The sequence below is a fragment of the Oncorhynchus gorbuscha genome, unplaced genomic scaffold (genome assembly GCF_021184085.1).
Source record: "Oncorhynchus gorbuscha isolate QuinsamMale2020 ecotype Even-year unplaced genomic scaffold, OgorEven_v1.0 Un_scaffold_1078, whole genome shotgun sequence".
Lineage (NCBI taxonomy): Eukaryota > Metazoa > Chordata > Actinopteri > Salmoniformes > Salmonidae > Oncorhynchus > Oncorhynchus gorbuscha.
In genome coordinates, this window is record NW_025745967.1 from 160,001 (window position 1) to 182,521 (window position 22,521).

The window sequence follows — 22,521 nt, forward strand, 5'->3', positions numbered from 1 at the left end:
AGTGAATAACATGAAACCAACCAGTCACCAGACTAAGTGAATAACATGAAACCAACCAGTCACCAGACTAAGTGAATAACATGAAACCAACCAGTCACCAGACTAAGTGAATAACATGAAACCAACCAGTCACCAGACTAAGTGATTAACATGAAACCAACCAGTCACCAGACTAAGTGAATAATGTCCCTATAGAAACCAACCAGTCACCAGACTAAGTGATTAACATGAAACCAACCAGTCACCAGACTAAGTGAATAATGTCCCTATAAAACCAACCAGTCACCAGACTAAGTGAATAACATGAAACCAACCAGTCACCAGACTAAGTGAATAACATGAAACCAACCAGTCACCAGACTAAGTGAATAATGTCCCTATAAAACCAACCAGTCACCAGACTAAGTGAATAATGTCCCTATAAAACCAACCAGTCACCAGACTAAGTGATTAACATGAAACCAACCAGTCACCAGACTAAGTGATTAACATGAAACCAACCAGTCACCAGACTAAGTGAATAACATGAAACCAACCAGTCACCAGACTAAGTGAATAATGTCCCTATAAAACCAACCAGTCACCAGACTAAGTGAATAACATGAAACCAACCAGTCACCAGACTAAGTGAATAACATGAAACCACCAGTCACCAGAGTAAGTGCCTAACATGAAACCAACCAGTCACCAGACTAAGTGATTAACATGAAACCACCAGTCACCAGACTAAGTGAATAACATGAAACCAACCAGTCACCAGACTAAGTGAATAACATGAAACCACCAGTCACCAGAGTAAGTGACTAACATGAAACCAACCAGTCACCAGACTAAGTGAATAACATGAAACCAACCAGTCACCAGACTAAGTGAATAACATGAAACCAACCAGTCACCAGACTAAGTGAATAACATGAAACCAACCAGTCACCAGACTAAGTGAATAACATGAAACCAACCAGTCACCAGACTAAGTGATTAACATGAAACCAACCAGTCACCAGACTAAGTGAATAACATGAAACCAACCAGTCACCAGACTAAGTGATTAACATGAAACCAACCAGTCACCAGACTAAGTGATTAACATGAAACCAACCAGTCACCAGACTAAGTGAATAATGTCCCTATAAAACCAACCAGTCACCAGACTAAGTGACTAACATGAAACCAACCAGTCACCAGACTAAGTGAATAATGTCCCTATAAAACCAACCAGTCACCAGACTAAGTGAGTAATGTCCCTATAAAACCAACCAGTCACCAGACTAAGTGAGTAATGTCCCTATAAAACCAACCAGTCACCAGACTAAGTGAGTAATGTCCCTATAAAACCAACCAGTAGACTAAGTGATTAACATGAAACCAAACAGTCACCAGACTAAGTGATTAACATGAAACCAACCAGTCACCAGACTAAGTGAATAACATGAAACCAGCCAGTCACCAGACTAAGTGAATAATGTCCCTATAAAACCAACCAGTCACCAGACTAAGTGATTAACATGAAACCAACCAGTCACCAGACTAAGTGAATAATGTCCCTATAAAACCAACCAGTCACCAGACTGATTAACATGAAACCAACCAGTCACCAGACTAAGTGACTAACATGAAACCAACCAGTCACCAGACTAAGTGAATAATGTCCCTATAAAACCAACCAGTCACCAGACTAAGTGAATAATGTCCCTATAAAACCAACCAGTCACCAGACTAAGTGATTAACATGAAACCAACCAGTCACCAGACTAAGTGATTAACATGAAACCAACCAGTCACCAGACTAAGTGAATAATGTCCCTATGGCGTTGTTTCACCAGACTAAGTGATTAAATGAAACCAACCAGTCACCAGACTAAGTGATTCTAAACCAACCAGTCACCAGACTAAGTGAATAATGTCCCTATAAAACCAACCAGTCACCAGACTAAGTGACTAACATGAAACCAACCAGTCACCAGACTAAGTGAGTAATGTCCCTATAAAACCAACCAGTCACCAGACTAAGTGAGTAATGTCCCTATAAAACCAACCAGTCACCAGACTAAGTGAGTAATGTTTAAAACCAACCAGTCACCAGAAAGTGAGTAATGTTATAAAACCAACCAGTCACCAGACTAAAGTAATGTTTTCACCAGATTTTGATTAACATGAAACCAAACAGTCACCAGACTAAGTGATTAACATGAAACCAACCAGTCACCAGACTAAGTGAATAACATGAAACCAGCCAGTCACCAGACTAAGTGAATAATGTCCCTATAAAACCAACCAGTCACCAGACTAAGTGATTAACATGAAACCAACCAGTCACCAGACTAAGTGAATAATGTCCCTATAAAACCAACCAGTCACCAGACTAAGTGATTAACATGAAACCAACCAGTCACCAGACTAAGTGACTAACATGAAACCAACCAGTCACCAGACTAAGTGAATAATGTCCCTATAAAACCAACCAGTCACCAGACTAAGTGAATAATGTCCCTATAAAACCAACCAGTCACCAGACTAAGTGATTAACATGAAACCAACCAGTCACCAGACTAAGTGATTAACATGAAACCAACCAGTCACCAGACTAAGTGAATAATGTCCCTATAAAACCAACCAGTCACCAGACTAAGTGATAACATGAAACCAACCAGTCACCAGACTAAGTGAATAACATGAAACCAACCAGTCACCAGACTAAGTGAATAATGTCCCTATAAAACCAACCAGTCACCAGACTAAGTGAATAACATGAAACCAACCAGTCACCAGACTAAGTGAATAATGTCCCTATAAAACCAACCAGTCACCAGACTAAGTGATTAACATGAAACCAACCAGTCACCAGACTAAGTGAATAATGTCCCTATAAAACCAACCAGTCACCAGACTAAGTGAATAACATGAAACCAACCAGTCACCAGACTAAGTGAATAATGTCCCTATAAAACCAACCAGTCACCAGACTAAGTGAATAACATGAAACCAACCAGTCACCAGACTAAGTGAATAATGTCCCTATAAAACCAACCAGTCACCAGACTAAGTGAATAATGTCCCTATAAAACCAACCAGTCACCAGACTAAGTGAATAACATGAAACCAACCAGTCACCAGACTAAGTGAATAATGTCCCTATAAAACCAACCAGTCACCAGACTAAGTGAATAATGTCCCTATAAAACCAACCAGTCTAAGTGAATAACATGAAACCAACCAGTCACCAGACTAAGTGAATAACATGAAACCAACCAGTCACCAGACTAAGTGATTAACATAACCAGTCACCAGACTAAGTGATAACATGAAACCAACCAGTCACCAGACTAAGTGAATAACATGAAACCAACCAGTCACCAGACTAAGTGAATAACATGAAACCAACCAGTCACCAGACTAAGTGAATAACATGAAACCAACCAGTCACCAGACTAAGTGACTAACATGAAACCAACCAGTCACCAGACTAAGTGAATAACATGAAACCAACCAGTCACCAGACTAAGTGAATAACATGAAACCAACCAGTCACCAGACTAAGTGAATAACATGAAACCAACCAGTCACCAGACTAAGTGAATAACATGAAACCAACCAGTCACCAGACTAAGTGATTAACATGAAACCAACCAGTCACCAGACTAAGTGAATAACATGAAACCAACCAGTCACCAGACTAAGTGAATAACATGAAACCAACCAGTCACCAGACTAAGTGAATAATGTCCCATAAAACCAACCAGTCACCAGACTAAGTGAATAATGTCCCTATAAAACCAACCAGTCACCAGACTAAGTGACTAACATGAAACCAACCAGTCACCAGACTAAGTGAATAATGTCCCTATAAAACCAACCAGTCACCAGACTAAGTGAATAACATGAAACCAACCAGTCACCAGACTAAGTGATTAACATGAAACCAACCAGTCACCAGACTAAGTGAATGAAACCAACCAGTCACCAGACTAAGTGAATAACATAAAACCAACCAGTCACCAGACTAAGTGAATAATGTCCCTATAAAACCAACCAGTCACCAGACTAAGTGAGTAATGTAACATGAAACCAACCAGTCACCAGACTAAGTGATTAACATAAAACCAACCAGTCACCAGACTAAGTGATTAACATGAAACCAACCAGTCACCAGACTAAGTGAATAACATGAAACCAACCAGTCACCAGACTAAGTGAATAATAAAACCAACCAGTCACCAGACTAAGTGACTAACATGAAACCAACCAGTCACCAGACTAAGTGAATAACATGAAACCAACCAGTTAAGTGACTAACATGAAACCAACCAGTCACCAGACTAAGTGAATAACATGAAACCAACCAGTCACCAGACTAAGTGACTAACATGAAACCAACCAGTCACCAGACTAAGTGATTAACATGAAACCAACCAGTCACCAGACTAAGTGATTAACATGAAACCAACCAGTCACCAGACTAAGTGAATAACATGAAACCAACCAGTCACCAGACTAAGTGAATAATGTCCCTATAAAACCAACCAGTCACCAGACTAAGTGAATAATGTCCCTATGAAAAACCAACCAGTCATAACATGAAACCAACCAGTCACCAGACTAAGTGATTAACATGAAACCAACCAGTCACCAGACTAAGTGAATAAATGAAACCAACCAGTCCAGACTAAGTGAATAACAAAACCAACCAGTCACCAGACTAAGTGATTAACATGAAACCACCAGTCACCAGACTAAGTGAATAACATGAAACCAACCAGTCACCAGACTAAGTGAATAATGTCCCTATAAAACCAACCAGTCACCAGACTAAGTGAATAATGTCCCTATAAAACCAACCAGTCACCAGACTAAGTGAATAATGTCCCTATAAAACCAACCAGTCACCAGACTAAGTGATTAACATGAAACCAACCAGTCACCAGACTAAGTGATTAACATAAAACCAACCAGTCACCAGACTAAGTGATTAACATGAAACTAACCAGTCACCAGACTAAGTGATTAACATGAAACCAACCAGTCACCAGACTAAGTGAATAACATGAAACCAACCAGTCACCAGACTAAGTGATAACATGAAACCAACCAGTCACCAGACTAAGTGATTAACATGAAAAACCAACCAGACAGTGACTAACATGAAACCAACCAGTCACCAGACTAAGTGAATAACATGAAACCAACCAGTCACCAGACTAAGTGACTAACATGAAACCAACCAGTCACCAGACTAAGTGATTAACATGAAACCAACCAGTCACCAGACTAAGTGATTAACATGAAACCAACCAGTCACCAGACTAAGTGAATAACATGAAACCAACCAGTCACCAGACTAAGTGAATAATGTCCCTATAAAACCAACCAGTCACCAGACTAAGTGAATAATGTCCCTATAAAACCAACCAGTCACCAGACTAAGTGACTAACATGAAACCAACCAGTCACCAGACTAAGTGAATAATGTCCCTATAAAACCAACCAGTCACCAGACTAAGTGAATAATGTCCCTATAAAACCAACCAGTCACTAGACTAAGTGATTAACATGAAACCAACCAGTCATCAGACTAAGTGATTAACATGAAACCAACCAGTCACCAGACTAAGTGAATAATGTCCCTATAAAACCAACCAGTCACCAGACTAAGTGAATAACATGAAACCAACCAGTCACCAGACTAAGTGATTAACATGAAACCAACCAGTCACCAGACTAAGTGATTAACATGAAACCAACCAGTCACCAGACTAAGTGAATAACATGAAACCAACCAGTCACCAGACTAAGTGACTAACATGAAACCAACCAGTCACCAGACTAAGTGAATAACATGAAACCAACCAGTCACCAGACTAAGTGACTAACATGAAACCAACCAGTCACCAGACTAAGTGATTAACATGAAACCAACCAGTCACCAGACTAAGTGAATAACATGAAACCAACCAGTCACCAGACTAAGTGACTAACATAACCAGTCACCAGACTATAAAACCAACCAGTCACCAGACAGTGACTAACATGAAACCAACCAGTCACCAGACTAAGTGAATAACATGAAACCAACCAGTCACCAGACTAAGTGAATAACATGAAACCAACCAGTCACCAGACTAAGTGAATAATGTCCCTATAAAACCAACCAGTCACCAGACTAAGTGAATAATGTCCCTATAAAACCAACCAGTCACCAGACTAAGTGACTAACATGAAACCAACCAGTCACCAGACTAAGTGAATAATGTCCCTATAAAACCAACCAGTCACCAGACTAAGTGAATAATGTCCCTATAAAACCAACCAGTCACTAGACTAAGTGATTAACATGAAACCAACCAGTCACCAGACTAAGTGAATAATGTCCCTATAAAACCAACCAGTCACCAGACTAAGTGAATAACATGAAACCAACCAGTCACCAGACTAAGTGATTAACATGAAACCAACCAGTCACCAGACTAAGTGATTAACATGAAACCAACCAGTCACCAGACTAAGTGAATAACATAAAACCAACCAGTCACCAGACTAAGTGAATAATGTCCCTATAAAACCAACCAGTCACCAGACTAAGTGACTAACATGAAACCAACCAGTCACCAGACTAAGTGAATAATGTCCCATAAAACCAACCAGTCACCAGACTAAGTGAATAACATGAAACCAACCAGTCACCAGACTAAGTGACTAACATGAAACCAACCAGTCACCAGACTAAGTGAATAATGAAACCAACATAACATGAAACCAACCAGTCACCAGACTAAGTGACTAACATGAAACCAACCAGTCACCAGACTAAGTGAATAACATGAAACCAACCAGTCACCAGACTAAGTGACTAACATGAAACCAAAGTCACCAGAACCAGTCACCAGACTAAGTGAATAACATGAAACCAACCAGTCACCAGACTAAGTGATTAACATGAAACCAACCAGTCACCAGACTAAGTGATTAACATGAAACCAACCAGTCACCAGACTAAGTGAATAACATGAAACCAACCAGTCACCAGACTAAGTGAATAATGTCCCTATAAAACCAACCAGTCACCAGACTAAGTGAATAATGTCCCTATAAAACCAACCAGTCACCAGACTAAGTGACTAACATGAAACCAACCAGTCACCAGACTAAGTGAATAATGTCCCTATAAAACCAACCAGTCACCAGACTAAGTGAATAATGTCCCTATAAAACCAACCAGTCACTAGACTAAGTGATTAACATGAAACCAACCAGTCATCAGACTAAGTGATTAACATGAAACCAACCAGTCACCAGACTAAGTGAATAATGTCCCTATAAAACCAACCAGTCACCAGACTAAGTGAATAACATGAAACCAACCAGTCACCAGACTAAGTGATTAACATGAAACCAACCAGTCACCAGACTAAGTGATTAACATGAAACCAACCAGTCACCAGACTAAGTGAATAACATAAAACCAACCAGTCACCAGACTAAGTGAATAATGTCCCTATAAAACCAACCAGTCACCAGACTAAGTGAATAACATGAAACCAACCAGTCACCAGACTAAGTGACTAACATGAAACCAACCAGTCACCAGACTAAGTGAATAATAACATAACATGAAACCAACCAGTCACCAGACTAAGTGACTAACATGAAACCAACCAGTCACCAGACTAAGTGAATAACATGAAACCAACCAGTCACCAGACTAAGTGACTAACATGAAACCAACCAGTCACCAGACTAAGTGAATAACATGAAACCAACCAGTCACCAGACTAAGTGACTAACATGAAACCAACCAGTCACCAGACTAAGTGATTAACATGAAACCAACCAGTCACCAGACTAAGTGATTAACATGAAACCAACCAGTCACCAGACTAAGTGAATAACATGAAACCAACCAGTCACCAGACTAAGTGATAATGTAACATAAAACCAACCAGTCACCAGACTAAGTGAATAATGTCCCTGAAACCAACCAGTCACCAGACTAAGTGATTAACATGAAACCAACCAGTCACCAGACTAAGTGAATATGAAACCAACCAGTCACCAGACTAAGTGAATAACATGAAACCAACCAGTCACCAGACTAAGTGAATAACATGAAACCAACCAGTCACCAGACTAAGTGATTAACATGAAACCAACCAGTCACCAGACTAAGTGAATAACATGAAACCAACCAGTCACCAGACTAAGTGAATAACATGAAAACCAGTCACCAGACTAAGTGAATAACATGAAACCAACCAGTCACCAGACAGTGATTACCAGAAACACCAGTCACCAGACTAAGTGATTAACATGAAACCAACCAGTCACCAGACTAAGTGAATAATGTCCCTATAAAACCAACCAGTCACCAGACTAAGTGAATAAATGAAACCACCAGTCACCAGACTAAGTGATTAACATGAAACCAACCAGTCACCAGACTAAGTGAATAACATGAAACCAACCAGTCACCAGACTAAGTGAGTAATGTCCCTATAAAACCAACCAGTCACCAGACTAAGTGAATAATGTCCCTATAAAACCAACCAGTCACCAGACTAAGTGATTAACATCCTTATAAACTGATGAAGAAGGAAGAAACACATATTTCTCAGAAAGAGAGACGGAGACGGAGACTGGTAGTGTCTGGACTAACCCAGACGGAGTTGACTAGACTGGTAGTGTCTGGACTAACCCAGACGGAGTTGACTAGACTGGTAGTGTCTGGACTAACCCAGACGGAGTTGACTAGACTGGTAGTGTCTGGACTAACCCAGACGGAGTTGACTAGACTGGTAGTGTCCAGACCCAGACGGAGTTGACTAGACTGGTAGTGTCCGGACCCAGACGGAGTTGACTAGACTGGTAGTGTCCAGACCCAGACGGAGTTGACTAGACTGGTAGTGTCCGGACCCAGACGGAGTTGACTAGACTGGTAGTGTCTGGACTAACCCAGACGGAGTTGACTAGACTGGTAGTGTCCAGACCCAGACGGAGTTGACTAGACTGGTAGTGTCCGGACCCAGACGGAGTTGACTAGACTGGTAGTGTCCAGACCCAGACGGAGTTGACTAGACTGGTAGTGTCCAGACCCAGACGGAGTTGACTAGACTGGTAGTGTCTGGACTAACCCAGACGGAGTTGACTAGACTGGTAGTGTCTGGACTAACCCAGACGGAGTTGACTAGACTGGTAGTGTCCAGACCCAGACGGAGTTGACTAGACTGGTAGTGTCTGGACTAACCCAGACGGAGTTGACTAGACTGGTAGTGTCTGGACTAACCCAGACGGAGTTGACTAGACTGGTAATGTCCAGACCCAGACGGAGTTGACTAGACTGGTAGTGTCTGGACTAACCCAGACGGAGTTGACTAGACTGGTAGTGTCTGGACTAACCCAGACGGAGTTGACTAGACTGGTAGTGTCCAGACCCAGACGGAGTTGACTAGACTGGTAGTGTCTGGACTAACCCAGACGGAGTTGACTAGACTGGTAGTGTCTGGACTAACCCAGACGGAGTTGACTAGACTGGTAGTGTCTGGACCCAGACGGAGTTGACTAGACTGGAGTGTTGGACTAACCAGACGGAGTTGACTAGACTGGTAGTCTGGACCAACCCAGACGGAGTTGACTAGACTGGTAGTGTCTGGACTAACCCAGACGGAGTTGACTAGACTGGTAGTGTCCAGACCCAGACGGAGTTGACTAGACTGGTAGTGTCTGGACTAACCCAGACGGAGTTGACTAGACTGGTAGTGTCCAGACCCAGACGGAGTTGACTAGACTGGTAGTGTCTGGACTAACCCAGACGGAGTTGACTAGACTGGTAGTGTCAACCCAGACGGAGTTGACTAGACTGGTAGTGTCTGGACTAACCCAGACGGAGTTGACTAGACTGGTAGTTGACTAACCCAGACAGAGTTGACTAGACTGGTAGTGTCTGGACTAACCCAGACAGAGTTGACTAGACTGGTAGTGTCTGGACTAACCCAGACGGAGTTGACTAGACTGGTAGTGTCTGGACTAACCCAGACGGAGTTGACTAGACTGGTAGTTCCAGACCCAGACGGAGTTGACTAGACTGGTAGTGTCTGGACTAACCCAGACGGAGTTGACTAGACTGGTAGTGTCTGGACTAACCCAGACGGAGTTGACTAGACTGGTAGTGTCTGGACTAACCCAGACGGAGTTGACTAGACTGGTAGTGTCCAGACCCAGACGGAGTTGACTAGACTGGTAGTGTCTGGACTAACCCAGACGGAGTTGACTAGACTGGTAGTGTCTGGACTAACCCAGACAGAGTTGACTAGACTGGTAGTGTCTGGACTAACCCAGACGGAGTTGACTAGACTGGTAGTGTCTGGACTAACCCAGACGGAGTTGACTAGACTGGTAGTGTCCAGACCCAGACGGAGTTGACTAGACTGGTAGTGTCTGGACTAACCCAGACGGAGTTGACTAGACTGGTAGTGTCCAGACCCAGACGGAGTTGACTAGACTGGTAGTGTCCAGACCCAGACGGAGTTGACTAGACTGGTAGTGTCTGGACTAACCCAGACGGAGTTGACTAGACTGGTAGTGTCTGGACTAACCCAGACGGAGTTGACTAGACTGGTAGTGTCCAGACCCAGACGGAGTTGACTAGACTGGTAGTGTCTGGACAACCCAGACGGAGTTGACTAGACTGGTAGTGTCTGGACAACCCAGACGGAGTTGACTAGACTGGTAGTGTCTGGACCCAGACGGAGTTGACTAGACTGGTAGTGTCTGGACTAACCCAGACGGAGTTGACTAGACTGGTAGTGTCTGGACTAACCCAGACGGAGTTGACTAGACTGGTAGTGTCTGACCCAGACGGAGTTGACTAGACTGGTAGTGTCTGGACTAACCCAGACGGAGTTGACTAGACTGGTAGTGTCTGGACTAACCCAGACGGAGTTGACTAGACTGGTAGTGTCTGGACTAACCCAGACGGAGTTGACTAGACTGGTAGTGTCTGGACTAACCCAGACGGAGTTGACTAGACTGGTAGTGTCTGGACTAACCCAGACGGAGTTGACTAGACTGGTAGTGTCTGGACTAACCCAGACGGAGTTGACTAGACTGGTAGTGTCTGGACTAACCCAGACGGAGTTGACTAGACTGGTAGTGTCTGGACTAACCCAGACGGAGTTGACTAGACTGGTAGTGTCTGGACTAACCCAGACGGAGTTGACTAGACTGGTAGTGTCTGGACTAACCCAGACGGAGTTGACTAGACTGGTAGTGTCCAGACCCAGACGGAGTTGTAATACTGATCTGCTACCACTCTGTCACCCAGGAATGTACTGCACACACACACACACACACACACACACACACACACACACACACACACACACACACACACACACACACACACACACACACACACACACACACACACACACACACACACACACACACACACACACACACAGACACACAGACACACAGACACACAGACACACAGACCACGACACACCACGCACACGCACACGCACACGCACACACACACACACACACGGTACATACCACTCAAAAACAGCGTGCCCAGAACATTCTCAGAATAGACCATTGTGGGCAGCGAGCGCCAGTAGCCAGAAGAGGTTGTCCAGACTGTTAACCAGGGAGAGTTAGATCATCCCCAGTAGCCAGAAGAGGTTGTCCAGACTGTTAACCAGGGAGAGTTAGATCATCCCCAGTAGCCAGAAGAGGTTGTCCAGACTGTTAACCAGGGAGAGTTAGATCATCCCCAGTAGCCAGAAGAGGTTGTCCAGACTGTTAACCAAGGAGAGTTAGATCATCCCCAGTAGCCAGAAGAGGTTGTCCAGACTGTTAACCAGGGAGAGTTAGATCATCCCCAGTAGCCAGAAGAGGTTGTCCAGACTGTTAACCAGGGAGAGTTAGATCATCCCCAGTAGCCAGAAGAGGTTGTCCAGACTGTTAACCAGGGAGAGTTAGCTCATCCCCAGTAGCCAGAAGAGGTTGTCCAGACTGTTAACCAGGGAGAGTTAGATCATCCCCAGTGGTCAGAAGAGGTTGTCCAGACTGTTAACCAGGGAGAGTTAGATCATCCCCAGTAGCCAGAAGAGGTTGTCCAGACTGTTAACCAGGGAGAATTAGCTCCAGTCAGTCCTGGGGACATATGAGCATGACTGGGTCCCAAACAGGCCCCTATTCCTGTTCTGAGAAATGAAGGCTATTTATTCCAAGCGAGAAATTGCCAAGAAACTGAAGGTCTGGTACAACGCTGTGTAGTACTCCCTTCACAGAACAGGAACCATTATCCCTGTGGAACGCTTTCGACTCCTTGTTGAGTCGGTGGCCTGATGAATTGAGGCTGTTCTGAGGGCAAAAGGTGGAGGGGGTGTAACTCAATATTAGGAAGGTGTTCCGGATGTTTGGTATACTCAACATAGACTACAGTGAGTAGTGTAGTGTACACTAGACTGGCTCACTTCAACATAGACTACAGTGAGTAGTGTACACTAGACTGGCTCACTTCAACATAGACTACAGTGAGTAGTGTACACTAGACTGGCTCACTTCAACATAGACTACAGTGAGTAGTGTACACTAGACTGGCTCACTTCAACATAGACTACAGTGAGTAGTGTACACGAGACTGGCTCACTTCAACATAGACTACAATGAAGTGTACACTAGACTGGCTCACTTCAACATAGACTACAGTGAGTAGTGTACACTAGACTGGCTCACTTCAACATAGACTACAGTGAGTAGTGTACACTAGACTGGTTCACTTCAACATAGACTACAGTGAAGTGTACACTAGAGACTAGACTTCAGTGAGTAGTGTACACACTGGCTCACTCAACATAGACTACAGTGAGTAGTGTACACTAGACTGGCCGTCAGCCCCCTGACCACCAGCCCCTGACCACCAGCCCCTGACCACCAGCTTCCTGACCACCAGCCTCCTGACCACCAGCCCCTGACCACCAGCCTCCTGACCACCAGCCCCTGACCACCAGCCTCCTGACCACCAGCCTCCTGACCACCAGCCTCCTGACCACCAGCCTCCTGACCAGCAGCCCCTGACCACCAGCCTCCTGGCCGTCAGCCCCCTGACCGCCAGCCCCTGACCACCAGCCCCCTGGCCACCAGCCTCCTGGCCATCAGCCCCCTGACCGCCAGCCCCTGACCGCCAGCCCCTGACCGCCAGCCCCTGACCACCAGCCCCTGGCCGCCAGCCCCCTGACCACCAGCCCCCTGGCCGTCAGCCCCCTGGCCGCCAGCCCCTGACCACCAGCCCCTGACCACCAGCCCCTGACCACCAGCCCCCTGACCATCAGCTCAAGACAAAATCGTCCCGCTGCTGAATTTAGTTGATGATCACTACCCTACAGTGCTTTACTTTAGACCAGAGTCCTCTGGGTCCATCTAGTGGAGACATCCTGCCACTGCACCCTGTTAGGAGGGAGTCCTCTGAGTCCATCTAGTGGCGACATCCTGCCACTGCACCCGGTTAGGAGGGAGTCCTCTGAGTCCATCTAGTGGAGACATCCTGTCACTGCACCCTGTTAGGAGGGAGTCCTCTGGGTCCATCTAGTGGAGACATCCTGCCACTGCACCCTGTTAGGAGGGAGTCCTCTGAGTCCATCTAGTGGAGACATCCTGTCACTGCACCCTGTTAGGAGGGAGTCCTCTGGGTCCATCTAGTGGAGACATCCTGTCACTGCACCCTGTTAGGAGGGACTCCTCTGGGTCCATCTAGTGGAGACATTCTGTCACTGCACCCTGTTAGGAGCTCTCTAACATTAGGACCTGTACATCAGCTGATTGTTCTCTGTGCTTGTTGTGCTCCAGGTGTATAAAGTATGTGGTCGTCCCAGTAGACAGCCTGCCCAGTCAGTCAGCGACCAGCAGGACGGAGAGTCCATCCTCTCAAAGCCTTCATCAGAGAAACAGGAAACAGCCTGGCTACCAGGAGGAAGTGAGTACACTGTCTCAGTTCACCACTGCTAACCACTCACTTTATAGTCCTAATTTTCTACTCGGCACTTCTTCAGCACTTTTAGACCGCACTCAAAAGGTTGATCTCTCAGGGCGTATTTAGTTGTTAAGGTTTGCTTAGATGATGATTTTAGCGTTATGAGGTTCTTGAGAGGACTGGGGTGTGGAAGTATACCAGCGTTGGTCCCCCCGTGTGTCTGTCTCAACAGAGAGTTCCTGAACAGTCTGCGTTTGTACCGTACCTTCTACGGTGGCCTGGCGAACCAGCTGTGTGTGAACCAGCTGGCCTCCGCCGATGGACTGGCCTGCTGGAACGGAGCCGACGTTGTCAAGAGGTACGTGACCCCCCCCCGCCCGCAGCACCATGGAGCTATTATGAAGTTTAAAAGGAGAAACTACGAGCCCTTCACTGTTCCTCCTCCTCCATCCCCCTGGGGACCTGTCCTCTCCTCCATCCCCCTGGGGACCTGTCCTCTCCTCCATCCCCCTGGGGAACCTGTCCTCTCCTCCTCCTCCGTCCCCTGGGGGGCCTGTCCTCTCCTCCATCCCCCTGGGGGACCTGTCCTCTCCTCCATCCCCCTGGGGGACCTGTCCTCTCCTCCATCCCCCTGGGGACCTGTCCTCTCCTCCATCTTTCTGGGGGACCTGTCCTCTCCTCCATCCCCCTGGGGGACCTGTCCTCTCCTCCATCCCCCTGGGGGACCTGTCCTCTCCTCCATCCCCCTGGGGGACCTGTCCTCTCCTCCATCCCCCTGGGGGACCTGTCCTCTCCTCCATCCCCCTGGGGGACCTGTCCTGTCCTCCATCCCCTGGGGGACATGTCCTCTCCTCCATCCCCCTGGGGGACATGTCCTCTCCTCCATCCCCCTGGGGGACATGTCCTCTCCTCCATCCCCCTGGGGGACCTGTCCTCTCCTCCATCCCCCTGGGGGACCTGTCCTCTCCTCCATCCCCCTGGGGGACCTGTCCTCTCCTCCATCCCCCTGGGGGACCTGTCCTCTCCTCCGTCCCCTGGGGGACCTGTCCTTCAGACACTATTCAAATCCCCAGCAGAGTCAACAGTGTTTGATTCAAATCCCCAGCAGAGTCAACAGTGTTTGATTCAAATCCCCAGCAGAGTCAACAGTGTTTGATTCAAACCAGCAGAGTCAACGGTGTTTGATTCAAATCCCCAGCAGAGTCAACAGTGTTTGATTCAAATCCCCAGCAGAGTCAACAGTGTTTGATTCAAATCCCCAGCAGAGTCAACAGTGTTTGATTCAAATCCCCAGCAGAGTCAACAGTGTTTGATTCAAATCCCCAGCAGAGTCAACAGTGTTTGATTCAAATCCCCCCAGCAGAGTCAAAACAGAGTCAACAGTGAGGGGAACGGCACCTCAGTACCTCCAGGCTCTGATCAGGCCCTACACCCAAACAAGGGCACTGCGTTCATCCACCTCTGGCCTGCTCGCCTCCCTACCACTGAGGAAGTACAGCTCCCGCTCAGCCCAGTCAAAACTGTTCGCTGCCCTGGCCCCCCAATGGTGGAACAAACTCCCTCACGACGCCAGGACAGCGGAGTCAATCACCACCTTCCGGAGACACCTGAAACCCCACCTCTTTAAGGAATACCTAGGATAGGTTAAGTAATCCCTCTCACCCCAACCCCCTAAGTTTTAGATGCACTATTGTAAAGTGACTGTTCCACTGGATGTCATAAGGTGAATGCACCAATTTGTAAGTCGCTCTGGATAAGAGCGTCTGCTAAATGACTTAAATGTAAATGTTAAATGTCAACAGTGTTTGATTCAAATCCCCAGCAGAGTCAACAGTGTTTGATTCAAATCCCCAGCAGAGTCAACAGTGTTTGATTCAAATCCCCAGCAGAGTCAACAGTGTTTGATTCAAATCCCCAGCAGAGTCAACAGAATGTGTGAATGTCACTCTGCAATGTTTAATTCATTACTGTCTCTCCAGGAGTGTGTTTGCACATTTTTCTCTAAAACATTACCCTCAGCAATCTGTCTGTCTGGGACTGTAGTAGCAAACAGGCTGTGTGTGTGTGTGTGTGTGTGTGTGTGTGTGTGTGTGTGTGTGTGTGTGTGTGTACCTATAACAGCAGCAGTAGTTCCTCCAGGACAGCCTACAGTAGACAGTGTGTGTGTGTGTGTGTGTGTGTGTGTGTGTGTGTGTGTGTGTGTGTGTGTGTGTGTGTGTGTGTGTGTGTGTGTGTGTGTGTGTGTGTGTGTGTGTGTACCTATAACAGCAGCAGTAGTTCCTCCAGGACAGCCTACAGTAGACAGTGTGTGTGTGTGTGTGTGTGTGTGTGTGTGTGTACCTACCTATAACAGCAGCAGTAGTTCCTTCAGGACAGCCTACAGTAGACTGTGTGTGTGTGCGTGTGCGTGTGCGCGTGTGTGTGTGTGTGTACCTATAACAGCAGCAGTAGTTCCTCCAGGACAGCCTACAGTAGACAGTGTGTGTGTGTGTGTGTGTGTGTGTGTGTGTGTGTGTGTGTGTGTGTGTGTGTGTGTGTGTGTGTGTGTGTGTGTGTGTGTGTGTGTGTGTGTGTGTGTGTGTGTGTGTGTGTGTGTGTGTGTGTGTGTAGCTGGGTTGTTATAATTGTATACTACAGCGTCTCTCGTATGTAAAGTAATAGGTGCCTTGACCTTGCTGTTTTAATTGAATAATCACCAATCTGCTGCCAAACTCAATGCATCTAATATCAATATGTGTGTTCTGTAACCAGGCGCGTTGCCAGGCGCGTTGCCAGGCGCGTAACCAGGCGCGTTGCCAGGCGCGTAACCAGGCGCGTAACCAGGGCGCGTAGCCAGGCGCGTAACCAGGGAAGCATGTTATACTGGCCTTATGTTTGAATACGTCTCCAAGATTAAACCTCAAATAAACCCCCCTTTCAACCCAGGAAACTACCCTTTTCCCAAACTACTACAGAGGGCTTTGGTCTGTAGTAGTGGGAACTACATAGGGAAGAGGGCTCTGGTCTGGTAGTAGGGCTCTGGTCTTCACTTCATAGGGAATAGGGCTCTGGTCTGGAGTAGTGAACTTCTACAGAGGGCTCTGGTCTGGAGTAGTGCACTTCATAGGGAATAGGGCTCTGGTCTGGAGTAGTGAACTACTACAGAGGGCCCTGGTCTGGAGTAGTGCACTTCATAGGGAATAGGGCTCTGGTCTGAAACTACAGTAGTAGGGAATAGGGCTCTGGTCTAGGCACATAGGGAATAGGGCTCTGGTCTGGAGTAGTGCACTTCATAGGGAATAGGGCTCTGGTCTGGAGTAGTGCACTTCATAGGGAATAGGGCTCTGGTCTGGAGTAGTGCACTTCATAGGGAATAGGGCTCTGGTCTGGAGTAGTGCACTTCATAGGGAATAGGGCTCTGGTCTGGAGTAGTGCACTTCATAGGGAATAGGGCTCTGGTCTGGAGTAGTGAACTTCATAGGGAGGGCCCTGGTCTGGAGTAGTGCACTTCATAGGGAATAGGGCTCTGGTCTGGAGTAGTGCACTTCATAGGGAATAGGGCTCTGGTCTGGAGTAGTGCACTTCATAGGGAATAGGGCTCTGGTCTGGAGTAGTGCACTTGGATAGGGAATAGGGTCTGGTCTGTAGTAGTGCACTTCATAGGGAATAGGGCTCTGGTCTGGAGTAGTGCTCTTCATAGGGAATAGGGCTCTGGACTAACCCAGCCATTAGACTGGTAGTGTCTGGACTAACCATTAGACTGGTAGTGTCTGGACTAAAGCCATTAGACTGGTAGTGTCTGGATTAGACTGGTAGTGTCTGGACTAACCATTAGACTGGTAGTGTCTGGACTAACCCATTAGACTGGTAGTGTCTGGACTAACCCAGCCATTAGACTGGTAGTGTCTGGACTAACCATTAGACTGGTAGTGTCTGGACTAAACCATTAGACTGGTAGTGTCTGGACTAACCATTAGACTGGTAGTGTCTGGACTAAAGCCATTAGACTGGTAGTGTCTGGACTAACCATTAGACTGGTAGTGTCTGGACTAAACCATTAGACTGGTAGTGTCTGGACTAAACCATTAGACTGGTAGTGTCTGGACTAACCCAGCCATTAGACTGGTAGTGTCTGGACTAACAGCCATTAGACCATTAGACTGGTAGTGTCTGGACTAACCCAGCCATTAGACTGGTAGTGTCTGGACTAACCATTAGACTGGTAGTGTCTGGACTAACCATTAGACTGGTAGTGTCTGGACTAACCCAGCCATTAGACTGGTAGTGTCTGGACTAACCATTAACTGGTAGTGTCCCAGCCATTAGACTGGTAGTGTCTGGACTAACCATTAGACTGGTAGTGTCTGGACTAACCATTAGACTGGTAGTGTCTGGACCAGCCTAACCCAGCCATTAGACTGGTAGTGTCTGGACTAAGCCATTAGACTGGTAGTGTCTGGACTAACCATTAGACTGGTAGTGTCTGGACTAACCATTAGACTGGTAGTGTCTGGACTAACCCAGCCATTAGACTGGTAGTGTCTGGACTAACCATTAGACTGGTAGTGTCTGGACTAACCCAGCCATTAGACTGGTAGTGTCTGGACTAACCATTAGACTGGTAGTGTCTGGACTAACCATTAGACTGGTAGTGTCTGGACTAAAGCCATTAGACTGGTAGTGTCTGGACTAACCATTAGACTGGTAGTGTCTGGACTAACCCAGCCATTAGACTGGTAGTGTCTGGACTAACCATTAGACTGGTAGTGTCTGGACTAAAGCCATTAGACTGGTAGTGTCTGGACTAACCCAGCCATTAGACTGGTAGTGTCTGGACTAACCATTAGACTGGTAGTGTCTGGACTAACCATTAGACTGGTAGTGTCTGGACTAACCATTAGACTGGACTAACCATTAGACTGGTAGTGTGTAGACTGGACTAAAGCCATTAGACTGGTAGTGTCTGGACTAAAGCCATTAGACTGGTAGTGTCTGGACTAACCATTAGACTGGTAGTGTCTGGACTAACTAACCCAGCCATTAGACTGGTAGTGTCTGGACTAACAGCCATTAGACTGGTAGTGTCTGGACTAACCCAGCCATTAGACTGGTAGTGTCTGGACTAACCATTAGACTGGTAGTGTCTGGCCATTAGACTGGTAGTGTCTGGACTAAAGCCATTAGACTGGTAGTGTCTGGACTAAAGCCATTAGACTGGTAGTGTCTGGACTAACCATTAGACTGGTAGTGTCTGGACTAAACCATTAGACTGGTAGTGTCTGGACTAACCATTAGACTGGTAGTGTCTGGACTAACCATTAGACTGGTAGTGTCTGGACTAACCATTAGACTGGTAGTGTCTGGACTAACCATTAGACTGGTAGTGTCTGGACTAACCATTAGACTGGTAGTGTCTGGACTAACCATTAGACTGGTAGTGTCTGGACTAACCCAGCCATTAGACTGGTAGTGTCTGGACTAACCATTAGACTGGTAGTGTCTGGACTAAGCCATTAGACTGGTAGTGTCTGGACTAACTGGTAGTGCCATTAGACTGGTAGTGTCTGGACTAACCATTAGACTGGTAGTGTCTGGACTAACCATTAGACTGGTAGTGTCTGGACTAACCATTAGACTGGTAGTGTAGACTGGACTAACCCAGCCATTAGACTGGTAGTGTCTGGACTAACCCTGGTAGTGTCTGGACTAACCCATTAGACTGGTAGTGTAACCCAGCCATTGGACTAGTGTCTGGACCAGCCATTAGACTGGTAGTGTCTGGACTAACCCAGCCATTAGACTGGTAGTGTCTGGACTAACCATTAGACTGGTAGTGTCTGGACTAACCATTAGACTGGTAGTGTCTGGACTAACCATTAGACTGGTAGTGTCTGGACTAACCCAGCCATTAGACTGGTAGTGTCTGGACTAACCATTAGACTGGTAGTGTCTGGACTAACCATTAGACTGGTAGTGTCTGGACTAACCATTAGACTGGTAGTGTCTGGACTAACCATTAGACTGGTAGTGTCTGGACTAACCATTAGACTGGTAGTGTCTGGACTACCCAGCCATTAGACTGGTAGTGTCTGGACTAACCCAATTAGACTGGTAGTGTCTGGCCATTAGACTGGTAGTGTCTGGACTAACCATTAGACTGGTAGTGTCTGGACTAACCCAGCCGTTAGACTGGTAGACTGGACTGGTAGTGTCTGGACTAACCCAGCCATTAGACTGGTAGTGTCTGGACTAACCATTAGACTGGTAGTGTCTGGACTAACCATTAGACTGGTAGTGTCTGGACTAACCCTAACCCAGCCATTAGACTGGTAGTGTCTGGACTAACCCAGCCATTAGACTGGTAGTGTCTGGACTAACCATTAGACTGGTAGTGTCTGGACTAACCATTAGACTGGTAGTGTCTGGTAGTGTCTGGACTAACCATTAGACTGGTAGTGTCTGGACTAACAGCCATTAGACTGGTAGTGTCTGGACTAACCCAGCCATTAGACTGGTAGTGTCTGGACTAACCATTAGACTGGTAGTGTCTGGACTAACCATTAGACTGGTAGTGTCTGGACTAACCATTAGACTGGTAGTGTCTGGACTAACCATTAGACTGGTAGTGTCTGGACTAACCATTAGACTGGTAGTGTCTGGACCATTAGACTGGTAGTGTCTGGACTAACCATTAGACTGGTAGTGTCTGGACTAACCCAGCCATTAGACTGGTAGTGTCTGGACTAACCATTAGACTGGTAGTGTCTGGACTAACCCAGCCATTAGACTGGTAGTGTCTGGACTAACCATTAGACTGGTAGTGTCTGGACTAAGCCATTAGACTGGTAGTGTCTGGACTAACCCAGCCATTAGACTGGTAGTGTCTGGACTAACCATTAGACCATTAGACTGGTAGTGTCTGGACTAAAGCCATTAGACTGGTAGTGTCTGGACTAACCATTAGACTGGTAGTGTCTGGACTAACCAGCCATTAGACTGGTAGTGTCTGGACTAACCATTAGACTGGTAGTGTCTGGACTAACCATTAGACTGGTAGTGTCTGGACTAACCCAGCCATTAGACTGGTAGTGTCTGGACTAACCCAGCCATTAGACTGGTAGTGTCTGGACTAACCAGCCATTAGACTGGTAGTGTCTGGACTAACCATTAGACTGGTAGTGTCTGGACTAAACCATTAGACTGGTAGTGTCTGGACTAACCATTAGACTGGTAGTGTCTGGACTAACCAGCCATTAGACTGGTAGTGTCTGGACTAACCATTAGACTGGTAGTGTCTGGACTAACCATTAGACTGGTAGTGTCTGGACTAACCATTAGACTGGTAGTGTCTGGACTAACCATTAGACTGGTAGTGTCTGGACTAACCCAGCCATTAGACTGGTAGTGTCTGGACTAACCCAGCCATTAGACTGGTAGTGTCTGGACTAACCCAGCCATTAGACTGGTAGTGTCTGGACTAACCCAGCCATTAGACTGGTAGTGTCTGGACTAACCATTAGACTGGTAGTGTCTGGACTAACCCAGCCATTAGACTGGTAGTGTCTGGACTAACCATTAGACTGGTAGTGTCTGGACCCAGCCATTAGACTGGTAGTGTCTGGACTAACCATTAGACTGGTAGTGTCTGGACTAACCATTAGACTGGTAGTGTCTGGACTAACCATTAGACTGGTAGTGTCTGGACTAACCATTAGACTGGTAGTGTCTGGACTAACCATTAGACTGGTAGTGTCTGGACTACCCAGCCATTAGACTGGTAGTGTCTGGACTAACCATTAGACTGGTAGTGTCTGGACTAAAGCCATTAGACTGGTAGTGTCTGGACTAACCATTAGACTGGTAGTGTCTGGACTAACCATTAGACTGGTAGTGTCTGGACTAACCCATTAGACTGGTAGTGTCTGGACTAACCATTAGACTGGTAGTGTCTGGACTAACCCAGCCATTAGACTGGTAGTGTCTGGACTAACCCAGCCATTAGACTGGTAGTGTCTGGACTAACCATTAGACTGGTAGTGTCTGGACTAACCCAGCCATTAGACTGGTAGTGTCTGGACTAACCATTAGACTGGTAGTGTCTGGACTAACCCAGCCATTAGACTGGTAGTGTCTGGACTAACCATTAGACTGGTAGTGTCTGGACTAACCATTAGACTGGTAGTGTCTGGACTAAACCATTAGACTGGTAGTGTCTGGACTAACCATTAGACTGGTAGTGTCTGGCCATTAGACTGGTAGTGTCTGGACTAACCATTAGACTGGTAGTGTCTGGACTAACCATTAGACTGGTAGTGTCTGGACTAACCATTAGACTGGTAGTGTCTGGACTAACCATTAGACTGGTAGTGTCTGGACTAACCATTAGACTGGTAGTGTCTGGACTAACAGCCATTAGACTGGTAGTGTCTGGACTAACCATTAGACTGGTAGTGTCTGGACTAACCATTAGACTGGTAGTGTCTGGACTAGTGTCTGGACTAACCCAGCCATTAGACTGGTAGTGTCTGGACTAACCCAGCCATTAGACTGGTAGTGTCTGGACATTAACCATTAGA

The 22,521-nt window shown here is 46.4% G+C and overlaps 1 pseudogene; it reads left to right on the forward strand.

Annotated features, from left to right (window-relative positions):
* LOC124021180 overlaps positions 1 to 16,798 on the forward strand; it is a 66,441-nt pseudogene extending 49,643 nt beyond the window's left edge.
* Positions 16,799 to 22,521: the final 5,723 nt, after the last annotated feature.